Here is an 8508-nt window from a genome sequence, read left to right as displayed (position 1 = left end):
TTAGTTAGGGAAGTGGATTGGACTGAAGAACTTGTGGATCTAAAGGCAGAGGAGGCCTGGAATTACTTCAAGTCAAAGTTGCAGAAACTATCAGAAGCCTGCATCCCAAGAAAGGGGGGAAAATGCATATGCAGGAGTTGTAGACCAAGCTAGATGAGCAAGAATCTCAGAGAGGTGATTAAGAAAATGCAGAAAGCCTATAAGGAGTGGAAGATGGGAGGGATTAGCGAGGAAAGCTACCTTATTGAGGTTAGAACATGTAGGGATAAAGTGAGAAAGGCCAAAAGCCATGTAGACTTGGACCTGCAAAGGGAATTAAAACCAATATAAAAGGTTCTATAGCCATATAAATAAGAAGAAAACAAAGAAAGAAGAAGTGGGACCGCTAAACACTGAGGATGGAGTGGAGGTTAAGGATAATCTAAGCATGGCCCAATATCTAAACAAATACTTTGCCTCAGTCTTTAATGAGGCTAATGAGGAGCTTAGGGATAATGGTAGGATGACAAATGGGAATGAGGATATGGAAGTAGATATTACCACATCCGAGGTAGAAGCCAAACTCGAACAGCTTAATGGAACTAAATTGAGGAGCCCAGATAATCTTCATCCAAGAATATTAAAGGAACTGGCACATGAAATTGCAAGCCCATTAGCAAGTATTTTTAATGAATCAGTAAACTCAGGAGTTGTACCGTATGACTGGAGAATTGCTAACATAGTTCCTATTTTTAAGAAAGGAAAAAAAAGTGATCCGAGTAACTATAGGCCTGTTAGTTTTACATCTGTAGTATGCAAGGTCTTGGAAAAAATTTTGAAGGAGAAAATAGTTAAGGACATTGAGGTCAATGGTAATTGGGACAAAATACAACATGGTTTTACAAAAGGTAGATCGTGCCAAACCAACCTGATCTCCTTCTTTGAGAAGGTAACAGATTTTCTAGACAAAGGAAATGCAGTGGATCTAATTTACCTCGATTTCAGTAAGGCATTTGATATGGTTCCATATGGGGAATTATTAGCTAAATTGGAAAAGATGGGGATCAATATGAAAATTGAAAGGTGGATAAGGAACTGGTTAAAGGGGAGACTACAATGGGTCATACTCAAAGGTGAACTGTCAGGCTGGAAGGAGATTACTAGTGAAGTTCCTCAGGGACTGGTTTTGGGACCAATCTTATTTAATCTTTTTATTACTGACCTTAGCACAAAAAGTGGGAATGTGCTAATAAAGTTTGCAGATGACACAAAGCTGGGATGTATTGCTAACACAGAGAAGGACCGGGATATCATACAGGAAGATCTGGATGACCTTGTAAACTGGAGTAATAGTAATAGGATGAAATTTAATAGTGAAAAGTGCAAGATCATGCATTTAGGGATTAATAACAAGAATTTTGGTTATAAATTGGGGACACATCAGTTGGAAGTAACAGAGGAGGAGAAGGACCTTGGAGTATTGGTTGATCATAGGATGACTATGAGCCACCAATGTGATAAGGCTGTTAAAGAAGCTAATGCGGTCCTGAGATGCATCAGGCGAGGTATTTCCAGTAAAGATAAGGAGGTGTTAGTACCGTTATACAAGGCACTGGTGAGACCTCATCTGGAATACTGTGTGCAGTTCTGGTCTTCCATGTTTAAGAAGGATGAATTCAAACTGGAACAGGTACAGAGAAGGGCTACTAGGATGATCCGAGGAATGGAAAACCTGTCTTATGAAAGGAGACTCAAAGAGCTTGGCTTGTTTAGGCTAACCAAAAGAAGGCAGAGGGGAGATATGATTGCTCTTTATAAATATATCAGAGGGATAAATATCAGGGAGGGAGAGGAATTATTTAAGCTTAGTACCAATGTGGACACAAGAACAAATGGATATAAACTGGCCATCAGGAAATTTAGACTTGAAATTAGATGAAGGTTTCTAACCATCAGAGGAGTGAAGTTCTGGAACAGTCTTCCAAGGGGAGTAGTGGGGGCAAAAGACATATCTGGCTTTAAGACTAAGCTTGATAAGTTTATGGAGGGGATGGTATGATGGGATAGCATAATTATGGCAATTAATTCATCTTTGATTATTAGCAGGTAAATATTCCCAATGGTCTGTGATGGGATATTAGATGGGACGGGATCTGAGTTACTGCAGAGAATTCTTTCCTGGGTGCTGGCTGGTGAGTCTTGCCCACATGCTCAGGGTTTAACTGATCACCATATTTGGGGTCAGGAAGGAATTTTCCTCCAGGGCAGATTGGCAGAGGCCCTGGAAGTTTTTCGTCTTCCTCTGCAGCGTGGGGCACAAGTCACTTGCTGGAGGATTCTCTGCACCTTGAGGTCTTTAAACCATGGAGGGAGGGATATCTCAGTGGTTTGAGCATTGGCCTGCTAAAGCCAGGGTGGTGAGCTCAATCCTTGAGGGGGCCACTTAGGGAACTGGGGTAAAAATCTGTCTGGGGATTGGTCCTGCTTTGAGCAGAGGGGTTGGACTAAATGATCTCCTGAGGTCCCTTCCAACCTTGATATTCTATGATTTGAGGACTTCAATAACTCAGACATAAGTTAGGGGTTTATTACAGGAGTGGGTGGGTGAGATTCTGTGGCCTGCATTGTGCAGGTCAGACTAGATGATCATAATGGTCCCTTCTGACCTTAAAGTCTATGAAATGGGTGATGTGGAGAGTCTTCAACCCTCTTCCTGTAAACAGTTAAGCATATGTTTAATTTTATTCACACAAACAGTCCCATTGTCTGTGTTAAATGGGACTGCTCACACCAGCAAAGCTATGCATGGTTTCCTGGATCAGGGACTTAGTCTGGGTGGTATTCAGGGAGGGTTTCAGTTCTGGACACTGGTCCAATATGTATGTTGTATGGATTTCATTTATACATGTGCCCAGGTATGTATGTTAGGTAACTCTGAATAAATATATAACAGTTTAGACGGTGAGCATGATAGAAACTCTGTTCAGAACTTAAAACTATAACCTTGAAGAAGTCATGATTTTAGGCATATGAGGCATTTTTATTAGCTAAGACTTACATTTCTTTCATCAGCAGATGTTACTTGCTATAGAAAACTGTGCTGAATTATGTACATTGTTTGTGTGATGGGAGATAACTGCTATCTACATGGGGCTGACGTGGCAGCATTTAGTTCCCTTCTCAAAGGAGCTTGAAAGCGTGGTTCCAAAGCAGAGAGTCTAAGGAGCGGCTAATTTGCTAAATTGGTTTCTTTTATCAATGTTCCTTTTCTGATATTCCACCAGGATCCAATATCAACAAGGGAAATCCGCAGCTCACCAGTGGGAGGGTGTTGCAGATTTAGGGAGTCTTTTGATTTTACTGTAATGTGTGGTGGATTTGGTTATGATTTTGGTTAAGATTCTTTCCTCATCTTCCTGGCTGTGAAGAGACTCTTCAGTTTAATTGAAGTGCATTGCTGACCTATTCAGCCACAGAGATGGTAACCCACACTCCTGAAAAGATATATGAAGTACAATGAGTTGTGATTGTACTCACATTACAAACCCAGATAGGAATTTGGCTTTTAATTATTAGACTCATACCTAGAAACCCCAGTTAAGATCAGGATCCCATTGAGATAAGCAACTGTACAGATGTAAGAGACGGTTTCTGCCTTGAAGAGTTTATACTTTAAATAGACCAGAAAAAGTGTAGAAGAAATGCAGTTTTATTATCCTCATTTTGCAGATGGAGAACTGACTAATTTTAAAAAGAAACATGAGAGAGGAGATTTTAGTCTGCTTTTTCTTTTTGAATTTAGATATTGCTCAGTAGGACTGAAAGTCAAACCACAAGATCATTGTAGCAGTGCATGAGAGATGGAAATGAAACAGAATATGAAACCAACCAATCTATTATTATTACTATTACAGTAATGTTACGGTAACACTTAAACATGAAAGCTAGTCTACAGGGATAAGGGATTAGCTGAGAATAATGGCACAGAGTGGGCCAGATCCTTGTCTCCCCCGCTATGCCCACACCCTACTCCTGCAGCACGAGTTGACAAAGCAACAGGGGATTCCTTCAGCGTGTGGGAAACCCCAGCTGATGCAGAGTGGGGTGTGCTGGTTCTATGCGGTCCCCTCCAGGTACAGGAGGTGCAGTGGGAAGGGGCATGGCTGAAGTGTTCTGGGCTCTGGAGATCCTTAGTTGCCTGGTCAGCCCCTTGCGAGCAGTTGACAGTCAATGTAAGTTAGAGACATTGTTCTAATGTATGCTGGGGAGTGAACTGACCATGGCTGTTCTCAGGTTGTGGGAAGCACTAAGGTGTCTGTATGAAACCTTTGCTCACAAACTTTGCGTCCTGCACTTCACATACACACAGAACAACCGGACCTCATCTCCACCTTCTTACTTCCTTTGCCTTATCTGATGCAATTCCCCATGCCAGCCATTAGGTGTCACCAGCAGTCATCATAACACTACATGTCATGAACATCTGTATTTTAGAGGCTTACATGGACAAAACTTGAGATGTTCATCCATCACTTGTTTGTTTGCCGCTGCCTTCTTAACTTCAGGGTGGCAGCATCTGTGAACCTGCTTATTTTCTATCTGCCGCAAGCCCCCCAATAAATATGCTGTTACTTCCTAGAAGGGTTTGCACCTGTTAATCTCCGAATGAGTGGTTCTCACAGCCTTCCTCACATGGACAGTCTGCAGAAAATAGGCTCGGGATTCTGCTGACATGGGTGGGAAATGTAGACATAGCTGGGGACAGCAGAAATCCTACTTGGTAGGAAGTAGCAGAAAAGAGCTAATGCTAACCAAAGGCTATAATTATAATGGGGCAGGGACACCAGCAAAATATCCGTATCTTTGGAGAGGGTGAATTATTGCATGTGCTGATTTATCCTCAAGGACTGCATCCATCCCTGTGTTGATATACATTATACACCCTTAAAAAACATTTCAGGGGTGATAACCATGCAAACTCTGTTTAACCCGTTCACTCACCACAACAAAGAATGTTGGTTTGCTTCTTTCTGTACCACCTGCACCGCTATCTCCTAATTCTTAAGCAGTGGAAACATCAGAGGCAATTAAAGTCAATGGCAAAACTTCCATTGACTGCAATAAGGTCACATCTGGTGTCTTTGTACGTATGTCTTTCTCCATCTCTGTTTTATCCTGCTTTTGGGTCATCACTACTGCATTGCATATCTCTTGGGTATCCTTGTCCATCATAGGCAATTTTGAGGCTCTCAGCCTTGTACTAGGTAAGCCATTTGTTCTGATGTACAGTCTCAGATAATACTTAACAATACCACTTGTGATGTGTGAAAATCGGTTTTCACTTAAGTTACAAAGAGATAATTACACTGCTGCTGTAAAAATGCTAATTGGTTAGTGTAATATCCCATTTTCCCTGGAGCTGAAAATACTGACATGATAATTTCACATTTGTTTCAGAGATGTTCTGCAGGCGAATAACTTACAGCGAATCCCTTCGAACATACAATGCAGAAATGCAGCAATTGGAATTGCTGACCTTTCACTCCCCAATCAAAATAGGTACAATTACATCAATTACCATTTTAAAATGGTGCTAAGCTGCCAGACCTGCCGACTGATACAAACATGAGTTGGCAGGAGCCAATTAAAGCAATTGTGTAATTAGAAATGCATCGGTTATTGCTGTCAGTAATTGTATGCTTGGAACTGTATGTGTTGATGTGAGTTCATTTAAATTTATTGAAATAATAATTCTGATTATATCATTTATTTAGCCTTGTGGAATTTGCTTGCATTTTCAAGGCCCTGCCATTCTAACTATAAACAATTAAACATTAAATAGAAACTGGTGAGGTTGGTAGACTACAGAACTCACTGCCAGTGTGTGTTTGGGTTGCAGGTGATACATGAGCATGCTGTTTCCCATCTTGTTTTGTTGGTTTGCTCCTCTCTTGTTAGCAGGCAATACATAGACATGTATCAAAATGATACACTGAGAATTCTGAGAATTTAAAATTGTGGTGTTGTACTACTAATTATGTGGTATGGTACCAAGAGCCTTGTATGTGGAGTCTTTTTATTATTTAAAGTTAAATAACCCCTGCCCCCAACTCCCATTCAAGTCAATGGAAAGACTTCCTTTGACTTCAGTGGAAGTGAAAGTGATCTGAAATTCTGGTCACAAGAATGCCACAGACATGCATAATGTAGGAAGAAGATGGTCTTGTGCTTAAGGGACTGGTCTGGGATTCAGGAAATCTGTCTGTTATCTCTTTGCATTCCAGTAAGTTAGGTTCCTCCATCTCTTGGGCACTAGCAGCCGGAGCTTTGTGAATCCAGAACAGACAGTCTCTCTGCAGTCACTTTACGTACCCAGTGCTGTAGCAGCAATTGCGGGGAAAGGGCTGCTCAGCTCTTGCAGAACTTGGGCTGGAGCATGCTTAACGCAGGCGGGCTCTCCTGGTAATTTAGCTGCCAAAACCAAACAAGTCTCTACTGAGCATGTGCAAACTGCTGTTTCACAGAAGCTTATAACTCTGCATATTTGGACAGATTGTCATGGGGCAGAAAAAAGCATAGCCCCGACACTAGGGTATCCTGCTGACAAATTTCAAGTCCCAGCTCCAAAACATGGGCGTACTAGAGCTTCTCAATGAAGCAGTTGTAAGAATTTTTTAACTTGGGCAAAATAATGTATTTTTCTCTGACCTCATTCTAAGAAACAGCTGATCTGTTTTTACTGAAATGTTTGAAAAAAATCAGCCTAAGGCAGACACATGGCATGGGAAATTTCAGTCCAAATGGTTGAAATTTGGCAAAGTTATAAGCAACTGAAAACAGGGTCTTATAATGGAAAGTGTTAACTAATCTTTATAGGTGGCACCGGCACAACCATCTATATTGTATTATTGAGGGGGGAAACTTTCAATGGCACAAAGGGGATTTAGGTGTCTAACTGCTTTGGATGTGAAATGAAACTCTACCAAGCTACCTCCCAGACTTTTTTAAATATGAGTTGGATGTCAAACTCTCTGCTGTGCCTTTGAACATAGCTCCCAATAATGGCTAGTATCTGGGGAGATCAAGAGTCAGGCTGCTAAAGAGTTATCTTCTACTGAGTATCTGTCATTAGGTCGGACATCTTGGTCCTTTACAAGACACAGAAGTTGATGTATGCACTGGGTCTATGACCATCTCCTGGCAAATTCCCCCAAATAAGCCTAAATATGCATTTTGAAGGACAAACAAATGTGCACACAAAGTATGCAATTATGAATGTGTAACCCACTGGTCAGTGCGTGGTGTTGCCCTCCTGCCTGAACCACAGAGGCTATGCATTGCTGAACAGCTGAAGCAGTAGATACTCATGGTTTTGAGTATGAGGTCCTTGGTTAATTCCCTGGTGTATTGACCAAGACTGCAGTGATCACATATACAATTCTTTGTTTGAATCCACATGCATATTTTGCATGAGCTACTGAGAAGCCTCTCTTGGAAAATGTGCTCTTATGTCGTCTTGGTTAAGAGACTCCTAAAAAGACTAACAAAAAAGCCTAGATCTGACAAGTGCTGTTGCATACAAATCAGTATGAAGAAAAGAGTCCAGTTCGGTATTCCCTGACTGTTCAAGGAGTTTTGTGGCATGTTAGTAGTGTAGCTCCCATCTGTCAGTGGAAGTAGCTCAGCTAAATCCCTACTTGCAACTTTGAATATGGTCCCAAGGGCTTAAATGATGATGACCGACCAACTGCCAGAGTATAAGCAAATCTGGGCCCTGCCACCACATTTCCCACAATCAAGTGGACTTTGGGGGCTGAGTGAGAACAGGTTGGATGAATCCTGTCACCTATTTTAAGTGTAGAGTGAGGAGCATTGCTGCCATGTTCTGTGAGGCTTCTCACAGATGAGTGTCACTGATTTTCCCCAAGCATCCTGCCCTGAACAGTGGAGGCTCTAGCACTTGGATCTGAACAGGACTTGGCAGCTGTGGCAGGTGGGTTCTGGAGGATGGCTGGAGGAGGGACAGTTGGATGGGGAGTATGTGGGGAATCTTTGTGTAGCTAGGTGGCAGGTGGCTGAGGGGTACTGTGGATGGCTGGAGGCTGTCTGAGGAGGTAATTGATTGCTGGGCAGAAGCTGATGGGACAGTAATGGGTGTCTGTGCGATGGGTGAAGTTCCTGTGCGGTGTGTAGGGGCTGGATGAGATCTAGCTTGGTATTTGAAGGTTGTTTAGGGAGGTAACTGATTGGGGGCTGCTCCAGGAGAGCTGAGGTCGGGGTGCTGGGTGGCAGGCAGCTGGGAGAGGGAGCCTGAGACCAGAGTTGGACTCCTCACCTGTCCCTGGGTTCTGCTTGCTGCTGCTTCCTCTTCCGGATCCATCGGGGGAGCAGCAAGTAGGGAGGCACGGGTCTGCCTGACCTGTGTTCTGTGTAGGATCAGAGTGGATGGGTGTGGGGTACAAATTTATGCCACTTTTACAACCCCTGACTAGGAGCAGTGGAAGTGCCCTAAAAATGGAGAGTCCATAG

At 42.5% G+C, this 8508-nt stretch overlaps 1 long non-coding RNA gene across 1 annotated transcript in view; it reads right to left on the bottom strand.

Moving 5' to 3' along the window:
* Positions 1–3107: 3107 nt before the first annotated feature.
* The window catches only part of LOC120371701, a 72425-nt gene continuing 67024 nt past the window's right edge, over positions 3108–8508 (bottom strand). The window contains exon 4 of the long non-coding RNA XR_005584532.1: positions 3108–3473. This is a non-coding gene — a long non-coding RNA (uncharacterized LOC120371701). The remainder of the gene's footprint in view (positions 3474–8508) is intronic.

This window comes from Mauremys reevesii, linkage group 9, assembly GCF_016161935.1.
Source record: "Mauremys reevesii isolate NIE-2019 linkage group 9, ASM1616193v1, whole genome shotgun sequence".
Classification (NCBI taxonomy): domain Eukaryota; kingdom Metazoa; phylum Chordata; order Testudines; family Geoemydidae; genus Mauremys; species Mauremys reevesii.
This window is presented reverse-complemented; position numbering and strand designations above follow the sequence as displayed.